The sequence below is a fragment of the Oncorhynchus gorbuscha genome, linkage group LG22 (assembly GCF_021184085.1).
Source record: "Oncorhynchus gorbuscha isolate QuinsamMale2020 ecotype Even-year linkage group LG22, OgorEven_v1.0, whole genome shotgun sequence".
Taxonomy (NCBI): domain Eukaryota; kingdom Metazoa; phylum Chordata; class Actinopteri; order Salmoniformes; family Salmonidae; genus Oncorhynchus; species Oncorhynchus gorbuscha.
Window position 1 is genome coordinate 18,523,859 of NC_060194.1, and position 23,409 is coordinate 18,547,267.

General features: G+C 45.5%; 1 pseudogene; it reads left to right on the forward strand.

Moving 5' to 3' along the window:
- Nucleotides 1-736: 736 nt before the first annotated feature.
- LOC124009088 lies at nt 737-23,379 on the forward strand (annotated as a pseudogene).
- The last annotated feature ends 30 nt before the right edge of the window (nt 23,380-23,409 follow it).

The window sequence follows — 23,409 nt, forward strand, 5'->3', positions numbered from 1 at the left end:
TGTGTGTCTGCAGCAATGATAGGAGAGACCATGTGAGGTTATGACAGAGCCAAGTGACTTGGTGTATAGCTAGGAGAGGGCCTAGAACAGAGCCCTGGGGACACCAGTGGTGAGAGCGCATGGTGAGGAGACAAACCCACCTGGTAGATGTCTAACAGCTGGCACCCAACTCGGAGAGGGTGGAGAGGAGTATCTGATGGTTCACAGTGGACCGATAGGTCTAGAAGGATGAGAGCAGAGGAGAGAGAGTTAGCTTTAGTGCGGAGCGCCTCCGTTACAGTCTCAGTTGAATGACTAGTCTTGAAACCTGACTGATTTGGATCAATCATTCTGAGAGAGATAGCTGACCAAGGACACGTTCAAGAGTTTTGGAGAGAAAAGAAAGAAGGGATACTGGTCTGTAACATGGAGGGATCATCAAAATGCAGGATTTTCAGGGACAGGAGGCACACCCATAATTTTTTTCCGGAAAAATGATATCCATTATTTAAAATGAAATGAAAGAACCAGCGGTTGTTTGACAAAATGATATCCATTATTTAAAATGAAATGAAATTGTACAAACTTCTGCAGGGTTTCATTATAATAATGACAATCTCATGATTTTACAATGCTTTGGGTTCAGTCACAAAACCTACAGTATCTTGTTTACTGTGAGTAGTAGTGACTGTTAGGTTGGTGCCATAGAAATACAATAATTTGAATGGGTGTCTCCATTCAAGTCAATGATGCCAGAATGGGTCTGCTGGCAGCCATTTTAAGTGTACCCATAGGAGTACAGCATTCTAGTTCTGTGGATGCTGTCCCTCTGGAGGCTCTGCTGACAGTAGTGACTTCTCAGCACATCGAGATCCACGAGGGAACGGTGCTGCAGGCGGTCAGGACCTGCTACAACATCTACCTGGCCAGCAAGAACCTCATCAACCAGACCCCCCTCTGACTCTATGTGTCACAAAAAAATTGCTAGAACAAGAATCCCAATTCAAGTCAATTTGCCATGATGGGTGGACTGGTGGCCATGTTAAATATGTATCCATTATTGTTCCAGTAAAATGTCAGTAGTCTGAGGGCCTTTCCCCCCCCGTTCTAGTAATTATATTTCCTCTCTCTTTAGCGTGAGTGAAGTGAGTTCGGAACATCTGAATGGATGCGTCTTAAAAGTAGTTTGCACAATAATATGTCCGAACCCCCGGAACAAGTATGCATCCCAAAAACAACATGATCACTGTGGTAGAACGTTTAGTTTGATTGGGAATTTTCTGCATTTAACAGAGTGCCATCAGCAGCCTGATTTCAGATGTGTAAATGTAATAATTAAATGATTATGTTAATCTGACTATCCTCAATAATCACACTATTGTGTGCATGTAACCATACTAAATCTTTGCTACCAACATGGTGTTGGTTTCCTTCCTTTCCTTACCTGTATGCCGAAGACAAAATACCTGATACCATGACAAAATTCTAATGATGCCAGTGCTGTAGAATGTTTTTGTGCTTGGCTTGACAGTGCATGGTCCAAAATTGTTTGGCCTATGGTTATGTTTCGTACAATCTAGGGCTAGGATTTTCAAGTAGGCATTACGATGATGTCTGTGTGTGTTTCTGTCTGTGTCCGTGTCTCTGCGTACAGTTCCAGGAGGCCAGACAGATGGAGAAGGAGCGTCTGAGACAGCAGCATCTGCAGCAGTCACCAAGCAGCCAACAGGGGCAGGAGCTTCCTTCATACCCCCACCAGCACCAAGGCCCCCATGCTTCACCCCATCAACAGGCCCTCGCTTCCCCCACTTTGTGTCCCCCCCCCCCGACCAGAAACCTCATGCCTCCCCCCAACAGAACCAGGAGCCCCACACAGCCTCACCTCAGCCCTCTGCCTCCCCTAAACAGGAGCAGCACACCTCCTCACCCACACCTCAGGTGGTGACCTCTCAGGTGCCTGATCAAGATGACCCGGAGCCAGAAAATGTCTCTGTGTTCTGCAGTGCTGATAACGAGCTGCCTGAGGCGGACCTGGCTACTGCAGCTGCTGCACAGGGTAAGTATCTCTCTCTTTTTGTCACTCACTCTCACTCAAAGTGAGAATAAGTCCTTTTCTCTATGTCTCTCTGGAAGTCATTGTTGCACATTTCACTGTGTCATTGCATTTGATTAAGCAAGCTTCATACATATCACTGTCTGTAAAATCCATGTGTGTGAATCAGTATTCCTATTCTCTGCTGAGAGAGAGAGAGGTCTGCCATGTTAATAGAGCTCTTAAATGGAGGGAAGGAGGTAATAAAACGTCCAGCCGAAGCCAAGGGCTGAGTCCCAAATGGCACCCTATTCCCTTGATAATGGACTACTTTTGAACAGAGCCAAATGGGCCCTAGTCAGAAGTAGTGCACTTAATGAAGAATAGGCAATGTATAAATATACACGGAGTCTACAAAATATTAACACCTGCTCTTTCCATGACATAGACTGACCAGGTGAATCCATGTGAAAGCTATGATCCCTTATTGATGTCACTTGTTAAATCCACTTCAATCAGTGTAGATGAAGGGGAGGAGACCGGTTAAAGAAGGACTGAGACAGGGATTGTGTATGTGTGCCATTCACAGGGTGAATGGGCAAGAAGAAAGATCTAAGTGCCTTTGAACGGGGAATGGTAGTAGGTGCTAGGCGCAACGGTTTGTGGTAAGAACTGCAAAGCTACTGGGTTTTTCACGCTCAACAGTTTCCCATGTGTATCAAGAATGGTCCACCACCCAAAGGACATCCAGACAACTTGACACAACTGTGGGAAGCATTCGAGTAAACATGGGCTAGCAGCCCTGTGGAATGCCTTTGACACCTTGTATAGTCCATGCCCCGACAAATGGCTATTCTGAGGGCAAGGGGGGGGGGGGGGGGAGTACAACTCGATACTACATAACAAAGACTGTAAAAAATGGGACCCCGATGTGTGTCTGCTTGGCACTCTGCATTAAGGAGATGGATTGGGGGTAAGGCCGTGCGGTAGACGAGCGTTCTGTACGTTGAAGTACTTGTACATCAAGCCTCCTCACGCTACAGAAACAGGAGAGCCAAGGATACTACTAATGTCTGAATGTGGCATCCATTCTAGACTTCTTGGCCTGACCAGAGGCAGTTAAACTCTACAAGGCAGAGGTCCTTTATTGGGATTCATAATGAAATGAAAATGAAAACCTCTGCAGTTGAATATGTTTTGTACTCATAGTGGAGGGATACATTAAATGGAAGATCTCACAAAGGAGGTATGTGCAATGCTTTATTACATAGCAGCTCCGTCTGTGTCAATATGACTTCAAAGTCACCATAGGAAAGCATGGTGAAGTGCATTTAAATCTCTCTAGGTTTGTTCCAGCATGATGCTGAAGGGCTTGTAGAGGAAGAACCAGTCAACTATGAGGAGCTCAAGAGGTGGTCCAGCACATGCTGCAGGAAGCTGTCAATAAAGTTGTTGGGGGTAACACATCAGTTTCTTACCTTTTATACTCCAATATAGTATGTCCTGTCTTGTCTGTAGAACATTGGACTCACTGTAGTGCCTTGAAAGTTGTTCAAGTTGCGCTAGGAAGAAATATAAATTCATTTTTAGCCCCTCTGAGACAATCTTTAGCTCTTTTGCTGATGTCCCTGTGTGTGTGTGTGTTCCCGCATGCCTGCGTGTGTGTGTAGAATGTAGGGAGAGTGTATGCAGCGCTACAGAGTGTGTAGACGATGTGCCAGTCCCGGTGGTGGGGGAGGAGGAGGACGAGCTGGGCAGCGACACTGAGAACATCCATGCCGACGGTATCCCTGGCACGCCATATATACTGCCTTCACTCCCTCACTGGCGGACGACAGGCTCTCTGTCTCCTCTAACGACACTCAGGTGCCCACCCACACTGCTCCCCTACATAGAATGCCATTGATAGCTTCCCAAATAGCACCCTATTCCCTATATAGTGCACTACCTATGGCCCTGGTCAAAAGTAGTGCACTAAATAATTTAAATAATTTTGAAAAGAAGGTCGACGACATCCGATCCTCGTTTGCTAAGTCAAACGACACCGCTGGTTCTGCTCACACTGCCCTACCCTGTGCTCTGACCTCTTTCTCCCCTCTCTCTGCAGATGAAATCTTGCGTCTTGTGACGGCCGGCCGCCCAACAACCTGCCCGCTCGACCCTATCCCCTCCTCTCTTCTCCAGACCATTTCCGGAGACCTTCTCCCTTACCTCACCTCGCTCATCAACTTATCCCTTCCGTCTTCAAGAGAGCAAGAGTTGCACCCCTTCTGAAAAAACCTACACTCGATCCCTCCGATGTCAACAACTACAGACCAGTATCCCTTCTTTCTTTTCTCTCCAAAACTCTTGAACGTGCCGTCCTTGGTCAGCTCTCCCGCTATCTCTCTCAGAATGACCTTCTTGATCCAAATCAGTCAGGTTTCAAGACTAGTCATTCAACTGAGACTGCTCTTCTCTGTATCACGGAGGCGCTCCGCACCGCTAAAGCTAACTCTCTCTCCTCTGCTCTCATCCTTCTAGACCTATCGGCTGCCTTCGATACTGTGAACCATCAGATCCTCCTCTCCACCCTCTCCGAGTTGGGCATCTCCGGCGCGGCCCACGCTTGGATTGCGTCCTACCTGACAGGTCGCTCCTACCAGGTGGCGTGGCGAGAATCTGTCTCCTCACCACACGCTCTCACCACTGGTGTCCCCAGGGCTCTGTTCTAGGCCCTCTCCTATTCTCGCTATACACCAAGTCACTTGGCTCTGTCATAACCTCACATGGTCTCTCCTATCATTGCTATGCAGACGACACACAATTAATCTTCTCCTTTCCCCCTTCTGATGACCAGGTGGCGAATCGCATCTCTGCATGTCTGGCAGACATATCAGTGTGGATGACGGATCACCACCTCAAGCTGAACTTCGGCAAGACGGAGCTGCTCTTCCTCCCGGGGAAGGACTGCCCGTTCCATGATCTCGCCATCACGGTTGACAACTCCATTGTGTCCTCCTCCCAGAGCGCTAAGAACCTTGGCGTGATCCTGGACAACACCCTGTCGTTCTCAACTAACATCAAGGTGGTGGCCCGTTCCTGTAGGTTCATGCTCTACAACATCCGCAGAGTACGACCCTGCCTCACACAGGAAGCGGCGCAGGTCCTAATCCAGGCACTTGTCATCTCCCGTCTGGATTACTGCAACTCGCTGTTGGCTGGGCTCCCTGCCTGTGCCATTAAACCCCTACAACTCATCCAGAACGCCGCAGCCCGTCTAGTGTTCACCCTTCCCAAGTTCTCTCACGTCACCCCGCTCCTCCGCTCTCTCCACTGGCTTCCAGTTGAAGCTCGCATCCGCTACAAGACCATGGTGCTTGCCTACGGAGCTGTGAGGGGAACGGCACCTCAGTACCTCCAGGCTCTGATCAGGCTCTACACCCAAATAAGGGCACTGCGTTCATCCACCTCTGGCCTGCTCGCCTCCCTACCACTGAGGAAGTACAGTTCCCGCTCAGCCCAGTCAAAACTGTTCGCTGCTCTGGCTCCCCAATGGTGGAACAAACTCCCTCACGACGCCAGGACAGCAGAGTCAATCACCACCTTCCGGAGACACCTGAAACCCCACCTCTTTAAGGAATACCTAGGATAGGATAAAGTAATCCTTCTCACCCCCCTTAAAAGATTTAGATGCACTATTGTAAAGTGGCTGTTCCACTGGATGTCATAAGGTGAATGCACCAATTTGTAAGTCGCTCTGGATAAGAGCGTCTGCTAAATGACTTAAATGTAAATGTAAATAGGGAATAGGGTGCCATTTGGGATTCAAATACTGTCTATGGAGTATTAACAGATTAGTTGATAAATCCAAGTATTAGAGTGGCATCTGATTTGGCGTACTAATGTACATTTTGTGTATATGAACATGATTTTGTGTGTTTAATATCCGAGACATCTGTGCATTTCCTTTTCTAGGAATCTGGAGCTACACGTGGTTCCTCCCCTGTTGCTAAGTTCTCCCATATCCTCCAGAAGGACGCCTTCTTAGTGTTTCGCTCCCTCTGCAAACTCTCCATGAAGCCTCTGTCTGATGGACCCCCTGATCCTAAGTAAACTCTCCTTGATACCCTGTCACAATGAATCACTGTATGAATAGACCGGTAGGCTATGGCCATAGGAGTTGACTGTGATTGAACCTCTCGGTAGCCCTTAAAGGGCGTGGGTACATATTGTAACTTGTTTTGAACCTTTATTATGTCTAAGGCGTATATTAATGGATGTCTATGCATAACATTGTCAACTGTCTGTTAGTCCAGATCATTAGAAGAGGATTGTATGACATTGTAAATATGTCATATATGCTTGTGATGAGTCTTAAAATGCATAATAAGGCATTTGGGATGCGTCAAGGAAACGTTGTCTCTGTCAATCTCACGAGCTGCGCTCCAAGGCGCTGTCCATCCAGCTGCTGCTGTCCATCCTGCAGAACGCTGGGCTCGTATTCAAGTCCAACGAGATGTTGCATCGACGCCATCAAGCAGTACCTGTGTGTGGCGCTGTCGAAGAACGGCGCCTCCTCGGTCCCCGAGGTCTTCTCACTCTCCATCTTCCTCACCCTCCTCTCCCACTTCAAGATATCTATGTCAACTACGACTGTGACCTGAACGCTGCTAATATATTTGAGAGGCTGGTTAAGATGGCACAGGGCAGAGTGGGGCATGAGCTTGGCACCACACCTGCTCAGGTAAGAGATGCTTCCAATGGACACTCACCTTCCATACATCTCCTTTCCTGTTGTGTGACCATTTTAAATGTGTTTATTTGTTGTAGGAGCTGAGCTCGAGGAAAAGGGGTCTGGGGTGTCGAGTGTCTATCCTCAAGTGTATGGTGGAGTGGAGCAATGATCAGTCTGTCAACCCCAACTCTCAGACCAGTCTAGGTAAGATACCACTTACCTACAATACTACCTACGGTTGAATAAATAATGCGTTACCTCTGAGACCAAGTCATGCTCATTCATAACTACTGCAGTAGCAGTAGCCTAGGGGCTTCTTAATGACCCACAAACCCACTGAGACGCGACGGCCCTGCTCCCACCCACATCTCTTAACTACACATCTGACATCTCTCTGCAATTATATGTGTGTTTATCACGACATGTTCCATTGCTGATCTGGATCTGCTTTGCTCTCGGTCTTTGTTGTTCCAAGGAAGAGCAGGTTAAAGCATCACATCTATTCCTAGACTCGTGGTTCCAGTTAGTTAGAGACTGAGGTTGAGCTTGAATGTCAGTTTAAGCTAAACTGATAGTCAAGTAGCGACTCTTCCGTTTGTTGTGTGGCCCTGTGTTTGCCAACCTGAAGTGTGTTCAGGCTTACAGCAGCAGGCCTCGTAGTGAGCCCCTGAGACCTCTGACGGGGTTTTATAAAGGGAAGGGTAATTCTTGACATTATGGGATGTCCCTACGTGCCACCCCTCTCCTCTGTAGGTCAGGAGAAGCCCGTGGAGCAGGAGCCCAGTGAGAGCACCAAGCCCCCAGAGAGTATCAACCACTCAACTCCCTGGACTCCAATGCCTCCTCGGGCATCGGCTCCTACAGCACCCTCATGTCAGGAACGGACAACGCAGAGCCATCGAGGTCCTCAAGTGGCAGAAGGAGATCATCGAGCAAGGCATTCACTTGTAAGTGTGTGGGAGACTGGAAGTAAATGTCAGAGCAGCTTTCACTTGCATCCTAAATAACTCATCATTAGGATTTGTAGATCAGTCATTCTGCTCAGTCGGTGAAAAGTGACCGAGCAGAATTTGTGCTCTCAAATGTGCCTGTGTCATACAGATGTATGTAGGTTCAACAAGAAGCCAAAGAGGGGCATCCGGGTATCTACAGGAGCAAGGCATGCTGGGTACCACGCTGGAGGACCTAGCTCAGTTTCTGCATCAGGAGGAGAGGCTAGATTCTGTAAGGGCCCACTGGAACTACATAACATGCAATGGGATTCACTGCCTGTTAGCCTTCAGGGGGCAGCTTACCAGACACGTATGAAGCCTCGTCCTGGACAAAACATCAACCTCAATATGTCTGGGGAAACTGCCCCTAAAAGATCTGTCTTAATCTGAGATATTTTTCCATTTTGTTAAATGTCAAACTTTTGTTGTTCTCACTTTTTCTTGTCCACAAATATATTGAATATACAGTGTACACTATATTTTCATTGTTTATGTGTATGTTGAAGTTCCTCTGTATGGACTTTGCTTTCCAGACTCAGGTGGAGGAGTTCATCGGGGATAACGAGCGCATTAATAAAGAGGGGATGTACACCTACGTGGACCAGATGGATTTCCAAGGCAAGGACTTTGTCTCGGCCACGCGTCTGTTCAAGGAGGGTTTCCGTGTGCCCGGAGAGGCCCAGGAGATCCATCGACTAATGGAGAAATTTGTGGCCAGATATTTAGAATGTAACCAAGGGTGAGTGTCTCTCTGGAATCTCACTAGACAGACCCCATGGTGTGGGTTAATGGATGATGTTGGTAGTTACGTTGTTGCACAGTAGATGTTATGACATTGGACTTGTTTCTCTAATCCTTCAGGCAAAGTGAGTTCACCCAGTGCAGATACGTCCTGGCTTATTCAATCATTATGTTGACAACAGACCTTCACAGTCCACAAGTAAGTCACTCAGACACGGCTTTTTTCTGTTACCTAAACATTTTTTGGACCCCCCCCCCCGTATCATACAAAACTCGAATCAATTTTTGGTTCCAAGCATCTTTAACGGTTTACAGAAGGTGAAGAATAAAATGACGAAAGAGCAATACATCAAGATGAATCGAGGAATCAACGACAGCAAAGATTTCCCTGAGGAGTACCTGTCAGCCATTTACGACCAAATCGCAGGAAGAAATTAGCCATGAATGACGCAAAAAAAAATCACCCTCAAATCCAGCAAACAAAGCAAGTCTCTTTTCTGTTGCTGGTGGACAAAATGACAAGGGTCAAGAAGGAAACAAGCATACTACATGGACTCAAAGCTAGTCTGTCCTCAGAGGCACAGTGATGGCATCAACATTATTGTCTTGTGTGGTTAGGTGTTGACACTGTGTACAGTAGGTGTGTGTTTGCGTGTGAGAGCATGCTCACTGAGTGTCTGTCTGTTTCGACCCCTCCCCCGTAGAGATGGAGCAGATGGCTACGACAGCCAAGACCCTGATGGAGGGTCCAGGCTCCCTACACCAGCCATGTCCAGGCTCCCTACACCAGCCATGTCCAGGCTCCCTACACCAGCCATGTCCAGGCTCACTACACCAGCCATGTCCAGGCTCCCTACACCAGCCATGTCCAGGCTCCCTACACCAGCGCCACGCACCTAAACCACGTCAGACCTATGTTCAAGGTAACCCGCCTAGACGACGTCAGACCTATGTTCAAACCCGCCTAGATGACGTCAGACCTATGTTCAAGGTAACCCACCTAGACCACGTGACCCATGTTCAAGGTAACCTAGACCACGTGACCCATGTTCAAGGTAACCCACCATGTCAGACCATGTTCAAGTAACAGACCCATGTTCAAGGTAACCCACCTAGACCACGTCAGACCCATGTTCAAGGTAACCCGCCTAGACCACATCAGACCCATGTTCAAGGTAACCCACCTAGACCACGTCAGACCTATGTTCAAGGTAACCCACCTAGACCACGTCAGACCCATGTTCAAGGTAACCCACCTAGACCACGTCAGACCCATGTTCAAGGTATCCCGCCTAGACCACGTCAGACGCATAGAATTAGAATAAATTACTTTTAGGATAAGAATAGAATACATTACTGTTAGGATAAGAATATAATAAATTACTGTTAGAATAAGAATTAGAATAAATGACTGTTAGGATAAGAATTAGAATAAATGACTGTTAGGATAAGAATTAGAATAAATGACTGTTAGGATAAGAATTAGAATAAATGACTGTTAGGATAAGAATTAGAATAAATGACTGTTAGGATAAGAATTAGAATGAAACTGATTCTATTTAAATGGTCCGACTAATGTCTAAGGTCTAACATCCCAACGCTGTTACGTCACCTTTACTCACAGTAGTAATGCATTCCCTTCAGTATAAAATGGGATTGTAGTTGATGCTGGAACCAAAGGCAGAATACCAATTCTAAGACACACATTTCTACACTCAAATGTAATATTTTTTGCACCAACATCCTAGGTCTGGAAATCCAAATAAATCTTTCTTTTTGTACTGACCTTGTGTGCGTTTTCCCCCAGTTGGCATAGACCCCGTTCTTAGCAGCGTTCAGTGTGGGTCTTCAGGACTGTGATGACACTGAAGTAGCCTCTCTGTGTCTGGAGGGGATCCGCTGTGCCGTCAGGATAGCCTGCATCTTCACCATCCAACTGGAACGTGATGCGTACGTCCAGGCCCTGGCGCGGTTCACCCTGCTCACAGCCGGCTGTGGTATCTCTGAGATGAAGCAGAAGAACATCGACACCATCAAGACCCTCATCACTGTCGCCCACAATGACGGAAACTACCTGGGCAACTCCTGGCATGAGGTTAGAATCTCTTCCATATTATCGTCTTACATAGTACAGTCACTGTATTTCAATATTTCGGACCAACCAGGACGTTATTATAGAAGAGAATATCCTCTATGACTTAGGTCGGCGTTGCTCCCTGTACATTGTTTTTACCAACCAGTATCATAAAAGAGAACTTGACTCAATAGCTAAATACAGGATGATTAGTATAGTAACCCTCCATTAAAATCCCATCTGAAAGGTTCTCCTCTGTTCTCCACAGATCTTGAAGTGTATCAGTCAGCTGGAGCTGGCCCAGCTGATCGGGACGGGGGTGTAGGCCCGTTACATCTCAGGACGGTCCCGGCCAAAGGGGGCCTCCGGGCCAGCCTGAGAGAGCAGGCGTCAGACAGCTCAGGGTACATGGGACTGGGTGAGTCCTCTCTCCTTTTCATTAATAGTCTGCTTTCCAAATGGCACACTTTTCCCTATTCCACCATAACCCCATAGAGCTTTGGTGAATATTGGGAATACTAGGGGGCTATTTGGGATGCACCCAGGCTGTTGGATTAGATACCTTTTAGGCTACTGTCACAATGGCTAGTTTTGCTGTACGTGTATGTCAGTGTTTATCTTAGTGATAATGTCATATCATGGTTAATTGTTTGATATTTTCTTAACATATAATGTAGTGTTATGTGTCATTGTTTAAGGGGTTTGCTTGAAACGTGAACCATCAGCTTTTTCTCATTACACCTTGTTTGTCTGGCAGTTGAAGGTAATGTGGACCGTAAACAGATAGCCAGTATTCCATTGGAGAGACAAGCTCCTAGAGTGTCGTCGTTGCTGTTGACAGGTAGGCTGATAGAGTGGAATTTATTCAATATGTTGTTTCCCCTCTCCAGTTTTATTACGCAATAAACCTTTATCCTGTATAATGCCTCTCCCCATAAGACCATAAAAACGCTCACTTTTGCAGATGGAGAAAATGTCATATTTTTATGTTTTTTCAGGATATTTACTGGGTCTACCAGACTGGATGGCAATGCAATAGGTCGGTATCAGTTACATTTTTATCCAATGATGTGTAGGGGTGGCAAGTAGCCCCAGTTAGAACGTTGGGACAGTAACCGAAAGGTTGCTGGTTTGATTCCTGGAGCCGAAAAGGTGAAACATTTTTATTCTGTTGCTGTACTCTTGAGCAAGGCACTTCACCCCAATTGCTCCAGGGGTGCTGGACAATGGTGACCCTGGCCATTGTGGCGGATGAATCCGAATTAGTTGGGTAACATAGATCATTAAGATGCTTTATTTACATAATATGCTTATGGGAGATACTTGTCATTAGAATGTATCCTTTTGGACTATAGTGTTGGCAGTTGCACTTTTCCCTCAGCTGGGGCTCAGTCACTTGGGGCCCAGAGAGGGGAGAGGTCAGGCTTGTCTTTTACATGTCCCTGGTGCTATGCAGAATATCAGAAAGGGAAAGAACAGAATGGAACATTGTCTTATGTGAATGTGTCTACCTATTCTTAAACCATGTGAAGGGATGGCGTGATTAATGGAGAACCAATTACTTGTCTCCTCAATGTCTGTGCGCCAGTCACTCCCTCCTTTTCCCATTGGGGGGAGTTGTATGTTAGTGTCTGGAAACATTGTATGTCCTCTCTGATCTTACACTTATCCTGGGACAGTGTATGACCTAGAGGCTCACTCCCCTCAGTGAGCTTGTCCAGGAGTGGGGTCAAGAGGGGGTTTACTTGAGATGGGAGTATCTAGAGTTGACAATTGAGTTATGCCTTGAATGAGGTATAATTGTTCTGCTATGAAGTACCAGGAACGAGATTAGAACCTCGTTTTAGAGACCAAACTGAGCGATAATTTATAGCAAACGCTATCTGGCTAAGGGATACTCCTTTCTCAAGTAAAAGTCCCCTTGTGAACAGTTCCCAAGATCTGTGGTTCGTCATGTAAGTTGAGAGGGGTGTATCTTGGCTATAAAAGACCTTTGTATTTTTCTGTAGTCACTCTCAATGGTTCATTATAGATAGTGAATTGTTGAAAGTCAAATGCTACTGCAAAGCTTATTAAAGATGTAGTTTAAGTGTAACTCTGACTGGTGTGTAAGTATGTAACTCCCCTCATTTGGTAAAGCAGAAATATACCACCACGCCATGACACCATACCCTGTGGGGAGTAGGGATATACAAGAAACACATTTGCTTTACAGGACAAATAACAAGGACAAATATAAGCAAATCATTTCTTTGATATAGTTTTGAAGTGCCATGCTTGATTGAGTGAAACTGAATTTATTGCCTGAAATATGAATGATAACAGATTGAAATGAATTTGTTCACTCTATTGTAACGGTTTTGACTTGAGGTTATTATTTATAGGGGTGCCAGGTAGGTTGTGCCTACCAGAGAAAACATTGGTTTCTCCTTTTAGTTTGGGTGGGAATGAGTCCCATCTGGTCCGTCAAGTCTACACCAATACAAAGGACTTATGTAAAAGTCAGGATGGAAATAAACTTTTCATAAACCCTTAAAACATTGAAAAGAACTTCAAAAACAATTATATTCTGTTGCGTGGGTTGTATTAGCAACAACAATGATTACACACATATATAATAATATCACAATGAGTTCTGGTTCCTCCAGAAATGTCCTGTACCTCGGGCCTAAAAAGAGTCCTGCCCGGTAAAGGAGTTCAGTGAACTCAAGTGACTTTTGTCACGCGATGTTTGTCCGTTCGTTCCGTGTAGCGTAAACCCAGTATTAAACATACAATCAATATAACAATTACTTTACCACAGAACCTTAAAGCGGATCAACTCTTAATTAAGTCCTCAACTACCACTAACTACACAAATCACAGTATACATCACATCCAAACAAATGAAATACCGTATACAAAAAGGTGGTAGTCAGTCGGTCAGTCAGACAATCCAATCCTCCAATAGATCTCCAGCGGAGAAAGGCCACGAAGAACGGAGAGGTGTAGTCCAGGGACGCAAAGAGTGGATCCGATCCTGGGTAAACTCTTAGGCTACAAAACAAACGGAATAGAGAAGCTTCGGAACTGAGGGTTGAACACATCCTCATGCACGTCTCCATCACAACCCCCACTTTTGCGCAGCTGATACTGGCTATTTAATTGGGAATTAAAGGGAAAGTGCCCTATTGGAAGGAGCTGCACTGAGACGGTTCAGAAAAATTCAGGGCCGTCACACTATGCAGTTGATTTTGTCCGGTGGTTATGTGCTGTATCAATGGACGAGCAAGCCTCGCCAACACACCCACGCATGTTTAGCCTTCAGAAGATTGTGGAGATCTCCTACTACAACATCGGTCGCATCAGGCTTCAAGTGGTCCAGAATTCGGGAAGTCATCTGGGATCATTTTAACAAGGTACTGGTTTATATTTTTATATAGTTGTGATATTTGTTTGGGGGGGAAAGAAATCCCTAATTGGCAAGTATTTATTGTGCTGTTCACCTGCTGTTTTAGTGTTGATGTTTAAGTAGATGTTGAGAGAGTGATGTATATGTAACTACAGGTTGGATGTAACTCCAATGAGGATGTGGCTATATTTGCCGTGGATTCCCCCAGGCAGAAAAAGGAGAGCTCGCCCACTTCCGATTCCAGAAGGATTTCTTGAGGCCTTTCGAACATATAATGAAAAAGAACAGGTCAACTTTGTTTTATTTTGTAACGCATGAAAGGAAATTCTAATGCTGGTCAGAAATGTATCCTGTATCCTTTGTTGCCTAAAACAATTCAAACCTTGAAATGATTCAGCTATTCAGACATTGCAATGATTCAGTAAGTCAAACCTTGAAAACGATTCAGATCGTACAATGATACAATGATTCAATAATGATTCAATGATGCCATTGCCTACAGGTCTCCCACCATTCGAGACATGGTGGTGAGGTGTATAGCTCAGAGGGTGAACTCCCAGGCGGGGAACATCCGGTCGGGCTGGAAGAACATCTTCTCAGTGTTCCACATGGCTGCCTCAGACCTGGACGAGAGCATCGTGGAGCTGCCATTCCAGACCACCGGCTACATCGTCAGTAAGTGTTGGGTTATATGACTAACACTAGAGTCCTTGGTCAATGACATGACTTACCGCTGTAAACATTAAGAATAATATAGGATGGTAGTGCAAATAGAAACACAAAACAGAAACCTTGAGCACTTATTTATTCCTTTTTCCTTTTTATACAGTTTCAGTCAAACGTTTGGACACACCTACTCATTCCAGTTTTTATTTGGACTATTTCCTACATTGTAGAATAACAGTGAAGATATCAGAACTATGAAATAACACATATGGAATCATGTAGTAACCAAAAAAGTGTTAACCAAATCCAAAAATATTTTATATTTGAGATTCTTCAAAGTAGCCACCCTTTGCCTTGATGACAGCTTTGCACACTCTTGGCATTCTCTCAACCAGCTTCATGAGGTAGTCACCTGGAATGTATTTAAATGAACAGGTGTACCTTGGAAAGAAATTCCACAAATTAACTTTTAACTTCTTAATGCGTTTGAGCCAATCAGTGGTGTTGTGACATGTTAAGGGTAGGTAACCACATCAGCCACGCTGATCCTCAACATGGGGGCACCTCAGGGGTGCGTGCTCTCCTGTACTCCCTCTTCACCCATGACTGCATGACCAAGCATGACTCCAACACCATCATTAAGTTTGCAGACGACACAACAGTGGTAGGCCTGATCACCGACAATGATGAGAAACCTATAGGGAGGAGGTTAGAGATCTGGCAGTGTGGTAACAGGATAACAACCTCTCCCTCAACGTGATCAAGACAAAGGAGATGATTGTGGACTACAGGAAAAGGAGGACCAAGCAAGCCCCCATTCTCATCGATGGGACTGTAGTGGAGCAGGTTGAGAGCTTCAAGTTCCTTGGTGTGCACATCACCAACAAACTATCATGGTCCAAACACACCAGGACAGTTGTGAAGAGGGCAGAACAATGCCTATTTCCTTCAGGAGACTGAAAAGATTTGGCATGGGTCCTTAGATCCTCAAAGAGTTCTACAGCTGCACCATCCAGAGCATCCTGACTAGTTGCATCACCGCCTGGTATGGCAACTGTTCGGTCTCTGACCGCAAGGCACTACAGGGTAGTGTGTACGGCTCAGTACATCACTGGGGTAAAGCTTCCTGCCACCAGGACCTCTGTACCAGGTGGCGTCAGAGGAAGGCCCAAAAATTTGCCAAAGATTCCAGCCACCCAAGTCATAGACTGTTCTCTCTGCAAGACGTACCGGAGCGCAAAATCTAAGTCAAAAAGGCTTCTTAACAGCTTCTACCCCCCGAGCCATAAGACTCCTGAACAGCTAATCAAATGGCTACCCAGACTATTTGCATTGTCCCCACCCATTTTTAAAATTTGTATTTATTATTATTATTTTTTTTTACTTCAGCTCATTTTAGTAAATACTTTCTTAAAACTTATTTTTCTTAACTGAATTGTTGATTAAGGGCTTGTAAGTAAGCATTTCACTGTAAGGTCGACACCTGTTGTATGTGACAAATATATATATTTTTGATTTGATACAGAAGATCAGGAAGACCAAGTCCATATTATGGCAAGAACAGAGAAACGACAGTCTGTTACTTTAAGACATGAAGTTCAGTCAATGCGGAAAATTTCAGTCACAAAAACAGTCACAGTGCAGTTACAAAAACCATCAAGCTCTATGATGAAACTGGCTCCTATGAGGACCACCACAGGAAAGGAATACCCAAAGTTACCTCTGCTACAGAGGATAAGTTCATTAGAGTTACCAGCCTCAGAATTTGCAGCGCAAATAAATGCTTCACAGATTTCAAGTAACAGACATCTCAACATCAACTGTTCAGAGACTGCGTAAATCAGGCATTCATGGTCGAATTGCTGCAAAGAAACCACTACTAAAGGTCACCAATAAGAATAAGAGACTTGCTTGGGCCAAGAAACACGAGCAATGGACATTAGACCGGTGGAAATCTTTCCATTGTTCTGATGAGTCCAAATTTGAGATTTTTGCTTCCAACCGCCGTGTCTCTGTGAGACGCAGAGTAGGTGAACAGATGATCTCCGCATGTGTGGTTCCTACCGTGAAGCATGGAGGAGGAGGTGTGATTGGTGTGGGGTTGCTTTTCTGGTGACACTGTCTATGATTTTATTTAGAATTCAAGGCACACTTAACCAGCATGGCTACCACAGCATTCTGCAGAGATATACGCCATCCCATCTGGTTTGCGCTTAGTCCCACTATCATCTGTTTTTAGGACAATGACCCAACACACCTCCAGGCTGTGTAAGAGCTATTTGACCAAAAGGAGAGTGATGGAGTGCTGCATCAGATGACCTGGCCTCCACAATCACCTAACCTCAACCAAATTAAGATGGTTTGGGATGAGTTGGACCGAAGAGTGATGGAAAAACAGCCAACAAGTGCTCAGCATATGTGGGAACTCCTTCAAGACTGGAAAAGAATTCCAGGTGAAGCTGGTTGAGAGAATGCCAAGAGTGTGCTAAGCTGTCATCATGGCAAAAGATGGCTACTTTGAAGAATATAAAATATATTTTGAGTTATTCAACACTTTTTTGATTCTGTGTTATTTCATAGTTTTGACATCTTCACTATTATTCTACAATGTAGAAAATAGTAAAAATAAAGAAAAACCCTTGAATGAGTAGGTGTGTTCAAACCTTTTCACTGGTACTGTATATACATTCTAAAGTGTGTTTTTAATTTTTGTTCTCAGCAAATGTATTTGAGAAACACTTCTCAGCCACCATCGACTCCTTCCAGGATGCTGTAAAGTGCCTGTAACGCATCCTTCCCTGACACCAGCATGGAGTCCATCCGCCTCATATGCCACTGTGCTAAATATGTGTCTGACAGGCCACAGGTGAGCACTACATAGCAAAGGAGTTCAAGTAGCCTATTCAGAGATAATACTAGGATGTGAAATACTAGGGCAGAAGTCCTAAGTAATGCATTAAACCCCTCTGCATGGCCATCACTGTCTAACCCTGTCTAAAACACTCTCCTCCCAATCTTGCCAGGCCTTCAAGGAATTCTAGTGAGTTTTTCCAATCCACTGTGCTTCTGTTTCTGCAATTCTTGCTCTTTGGGGTTTAGGTTGGTATGTGCAAAGCACTTTGTGTCAAGTGCTGATGTAAAAAGGCTTTATAAAATACATTTGATTGAATACCAGTGTCCCTAGTCCTTGTTTGCCAATATACTGATTGAGTTCCACTCGTGATGTGATCATCCCTGCTAATGTTGCCTTAATAGATAAAACAGCATAAAATAACTGAGTGTGAACCCTCTACTAATAAATCAAAATCATCCCTGTTTCCTTGTCATTGCTCTAGGGGCCTGACTGTGATGTTTGACATTATGAAGACCTACAGTCACACCTACGAGAAACACTGGTGGCAGGATCTGTTCAGGATCATCTTTAGGATATTTGACAACATGAAACTGCCAGAGCAGCAAACTGAGGTAAGAAGCTAAAGTTGAAAGGAACTTTCAGCCAGAATGCATAGTGTGTGTTGGGCCCTATTGGTCCTGGTCAAAAGTAGAGCACTATATAGGGAATAAGGTGCCAACTGCTGTATACTAATGAGCTTAATTTTCCACTTTAAACCCAGAAAGCTGAATGGATGACCACCACCTGTAACCATGCACTTTGCGCCATCTGTGATGTCTTCACTCAGTACTTTGAGTTTCTCAGTGATATTCTCCTGGACCATATCCTGTCTCAACTGTGCTGGTGTACAGCAAGGTGAGAGAAGAGGGCTTGTTGTCCCTGTCTCATCTAAAACACCTCAGAGTTTTAGGCCTCTCTCTCTTCCTTTTCACTTTCTGACCTGCTTTCTTGTCTCTCTCTGAACTGCTTTGTCTCTCTCTCTCTCTGAACTGCTTTGTCTCTCTCTCTCTCTCTCTCTCTCTCTCTCTCTCTCTCTCTCTCTCTCTCGCTCTCTGACCTGCTCTCTTTTTCTCTTCCCTCTACCTCTGAACTGCTCTCGCTCCTGAACTGCTCTCCTCTCTAACTCACCCTCCCTCTGACCTCCTGTCTCTCCTCAGACAACGAGCAGCTGGCGCGCTCAGGGAACAACTGTCTGGAAAACGTGGTCATTCTAAACGGGGTGAAGTTCCACCCAGAGACGTGGATAAAACCTGCAGTGGTAGGTGGCCATGATGGTATTAGGGCCAGACTCGTACGGAGGACCAGCAGTCACTGTGCAGTGTGGACAGGATCTCCCTGGAAAAACCAGAGGCAGAGAACGTACAGTGGCTCCTTAGGCACATATGAGGACGGCCCCAAAGCTAGGACCCCAGCCAGTGAGTTTGTTTGACGGTTTACGGGGCAAGTCCCTACTCCCTGGCTCCTAGACAGCCCTCCCCAGATTTTGTCTCACCCTTGCCAATGCCTTTGTCTCTCAAATAACATTTTATTGGTCACATACACATGTATTTTTCAGATGTTATTGCGGGTGTAGCCAAATGCTTGTGTTTCTAGCTCCAATGGTGAAGTAATATCTAACAATTCACAAAAATACAAACAAATCGAAAAGTAAAAAAATGTAATTAAGAAATATATAAATATTAGGGCCACCAATGTCGGAGTGGCATTGACTAAAATACAGTAGTATAGAATACAGTATATACATATGAGATGAGTAAATCATTATGTAAACATTATTAAAGTAACTAGTGTTCCATTGTTAAAGTGATCAGTGATTCCATGCCAATGTAAACATTAGGGTTTAGTTAAAGCTGGCTATTTAACAGTCTGATGGCCTTGAGATAGAAGCTGTTTTTCAGTTTCTCGTCCCAGCTTTGATGCACCTGTACTGACTTCGCCTTCTGGATGATATTGCGGTGAACAGGTCGTGGTGTAAATAAATAAAATATATGCCATTTAGCAGACGCTTTTATCCAAAGCGACTTACAGTCATGTGTGCATACATTCTACGTATGGGTGGTCCCGGGGATCGAACCCACTACCCTGGCGTTACAAGCGCCATGCTCTACCAACTGAGCTACAGAAGGACATTGATGATCTTTTTGTCCTTCCTGTGACATCGGGTGCTGTAGGTGTCCTGGAGGGCAGGCTGTGTGCTGCCGGTAATGCGTTGGGCAGACTGCACCAGCCTCTGGAGAGCACTGTGGTTGCGGGAGGTGCAGTTGCCGTACCAGGCGGTGATACAGCCCGACAAGATGCCCTCAATTGTGCATCTGTAAAAGTTTGTGAGGGTTTGTCACTCCTTCTTCACCACACTGTCTGTGTGGGTGGACCATTTCAGATCGTCAGTGATGTGTACGCCGAGGAAGTTTTCCACCTTCTCCATTGCTGTCCCATCGATGTGGATAGGGGCGTGTTCCCCCTGCTGTTTCCTGAAGTCCACAATCAGCTCCTTCATTTAGCTGACGTTGAGGGAGAGGTTATTTTCCTGGCACCACTCTGCCAGGGCCCTCACCACCTCCCTGTAGACTGTCTCAGCATTGTTGGTAATCAGGCCTACTATGGTTGTGTCGTCTGCAAACTTGATGATTGAGTTGGAGGCGTGTGTGAACAGGGAGTAGAGGAGGGGTCTGAGCACGCATCCTTGTTCAGGCCCCTGTGTTGAGGAGCAGTGTAGTGGAGGTGTTGTTTCCTCCCTTCACCACCTGGGGGTGGCCCACCAGGAAGTCCAGGACCCAATTGCACAGGGCAGGGTTGAGACCCAGGTCCTCAAGGCTGAGCTATAGTCAATGAACAGCATTCTTACATAGGTATTCCTCTTGTCCAGATGGGATAGGGCAGTGTGCAGTGCGATGGCGATTGCATCGTCTGTGGATCTATTGGGGCGGTAAGCAAACTGAAATGGGTCCAGGGTGTCAGCTAAGGTAGAGGTGATATGATCCTTAACTAGGCATCTCAAAGCACTTCATGATGACAGAAGTGAGTGCTATGGGGTCATTCAGTTCAGTTACCTTTTGTGTTCGTGAAGCAAGTTTGGACAGCAACTGCCTCTTCTCCCACCTGCTATTCCTCTTTCCCTCTGTTTCTCCCCTTCTCCCACGCTGCCTGTCCTGTGTGTCTCAATGTTTTTGGAGAGGTGCAGGAGCTGAGGTTATTCTCAGGCTTGCTCATTAAGTGTGTGGTTCAGCTGGAGCTGATCCAGACCATAGACAACGTGGTCTTCTACCCCGCCAGCAGCAGGAAGGAGGATGCAGAGACCCTGGCTGCTGCACAGGTAACCATGGAGTTTGTACTCAATTCACACAGTTTCAATAACTGAAGGGAACGACAGTAAGGGCAAAATTTATCTTAAGTTAAATCATATTTTGAGATGGGCTGTCAATGTTATTACAAACAACGACAAAAAAAGTTGTGAATCCTTGGTCCTGGTCGGTCCTTGTATGGGAGACCAGATGCTGCTGGAAGTGGTGTTGGAGGGCCAGTAGGAGACACTCTTTCCTCAGGTCTAAAATAAGTAAGTATCCCAATGCCCCAGGGTAGTGATTGGGGACATTGACCTGTATAGGGTGCCGTGTTTCGGATGGGACATAAAACGGGTGTCCTGACTCTCTGGTCACTAAAGATCCAATGGCACTTATTGTAAGAGTAGGGGTGTTAACCCTGGTGCCCTGGATAAATTCCCAATCTGGCCCTAATACCATCATGGCCTAATCATCCTAATCATCATCCCAGCTTCCAATTGGCGCATTCATCCCCGCTCCTCTCCCCTGTAACTATTCCCCAGGTCGTTGCTGTAAATGAGAATGTGTTCTCAGTTAACTTACCTGATAAAATAAGAGTAAAATAAATAAAACAATCAGGATGGCTGACTAACATTTGGTTATAACTGAGCATTGTGGTGTTGTCAACCTCTCCAGAGAGACCCAGTAGATGCAGACGTCTTGTTCAAGGCCCAGGACAAGGGAATGTACCGCTATCTGACCTCAAATCAGCTCTTCAAACTGCTGGACTGTCTGCTAGAGTCCCACCGCTTCGCCAAGGCCTTCAACTCCAACAACGAGCAGAGGACTGTCCTGTGGAAGGCAGGTGGGTGACTAAGAACCCCCTATATGTTCAACTGATCATCCCATTTCATTTGTCATTTAGCAGCTCTCTTATCCAGAGCGACTTACAGGAGCAATGTAGGTTTAAGTGCCTTGCTCAAGGGCACATCGACAGATTTTTCACTTCCAACGCACTTAACCGCTAGGCTACCTGCCGTCGCAAGCTATAATCACAACCTCTGACACAGAGATACTATAAATTACTACTCTACATGGAATTTCTTGTCTTATGTCTGATGTTGTGGAATTAGTAAACAGTGACATTTGAATGGCTTACTGACAAACTAACATACAACAGCAGCTGTCTCACAGCATGTGTGTGTGTTACTCAGGTTTCAAGGGGAAGTCCAAACCAAACCTGTTGAAGCAGGAGACTAACAGTCTGGCCTGTGGCCTCTGCATCCTGTTCCGCATGTACACAGACGACAGCCGCAAGGCAGCCTGGGAAGAGGTGCAGAGGCGACTGCTCACGTAAGAACTTAGCTAGAGGACATTGTGCTATTGACTTGTGTTAAAACAGTAAAACGCATCCTGTTCAGCACCATTTAGTCCATCATTGTGGACAGGAGTGGTTACAAGTAGTACAGACTGAGGCAAGAACCTGTGTTTTGCTTGCCTGGTCAATCAGACTGACTGCTGCGCTCACATTTCATTTAAAATGAGTTACACTGAGATCAGGCTGGGTTCCACCAGACTAATATTCTGCTGGTCGGGGTCTGGAAATAAGCGCCACACTCTTCTGTAATGTCTCTTCTTATTGCAGTGGGTGTAGTGAGGCCCTGGGCTACTTACTCACGCTGACATCAGAGAGCCACCGGGAAGCCTGGACCAATCTCTTCCTCACCAAGGTGGTGAAGATCAGCAATGACAGGGTGAGTCGATCACAAAGTAGAGTTCTCAATTAGTCTTTCCTCGCCTCGTTCTCAAATTGCATTGGGGAAGAAAGTCCAAGGGGAGAGAGCTTGGACTTTCTCCTCCAATACGTTTGAGAAGGTGGAGATGGGATGCAAGGATGAATTGAGACCGAGACTTAGTTGTAATTTTCCCTTCACATGTCTGTGGAGAATGAACTAATTGGATCCTGTCCCTTTATCCCTCTATTATCCAGTTCAATGCCCATGCATCCAGATACTACCCACTCCTCTGTGAGATCATGCAGTTTGACCTGATCCAGAACTCCGGGCCGTGCTGCATAAGTTCTTTCAACGCCTTCGATCTCACTGCTGCCCAGTCCCAGAGCGGAGCTAGGGCTTGCTGGAAGCTAGTGACATCATCACTAGTGGACCAGGACCAGCACAGGATACAGGCTCCAAAGACAGTCCCTCTGTGGGGTGGGAGAGGGAAAGTTTTGCATCCCGAATGGCACCCTATTTCCTATATAGTGCCATTTGGAACACAGATTATGTTTAACCCTCTGAACTCTGCCCGAGGGCCGCTTAAAGCGGACTGGTTAGCTGAAAATGACAGTGCCCGCAGAAAGGTACTGGAAGCTCCATGCTGCACACAGTCATGAGTGGGACCCACAAAAGCACTGAATGAATGGCTGCAGTATGGCATAGAAATATCATACTAATGATCAGAATAACAATGCAATTATTTTACTAATTTCTCTCCGTCTGACCAACATTATGGAGGGTGTACTTTCTGCTATCTCTTGGAATTATTTTATGAAACTGAGGTGTGAAAAGGATGAGTAACGTAAAAAAATTTTTTTTTTTTTTACTGTAACATTTGAATTAAAACAATTTGAATTTGCTAAATAATTCCAGCTGCACTGTCACT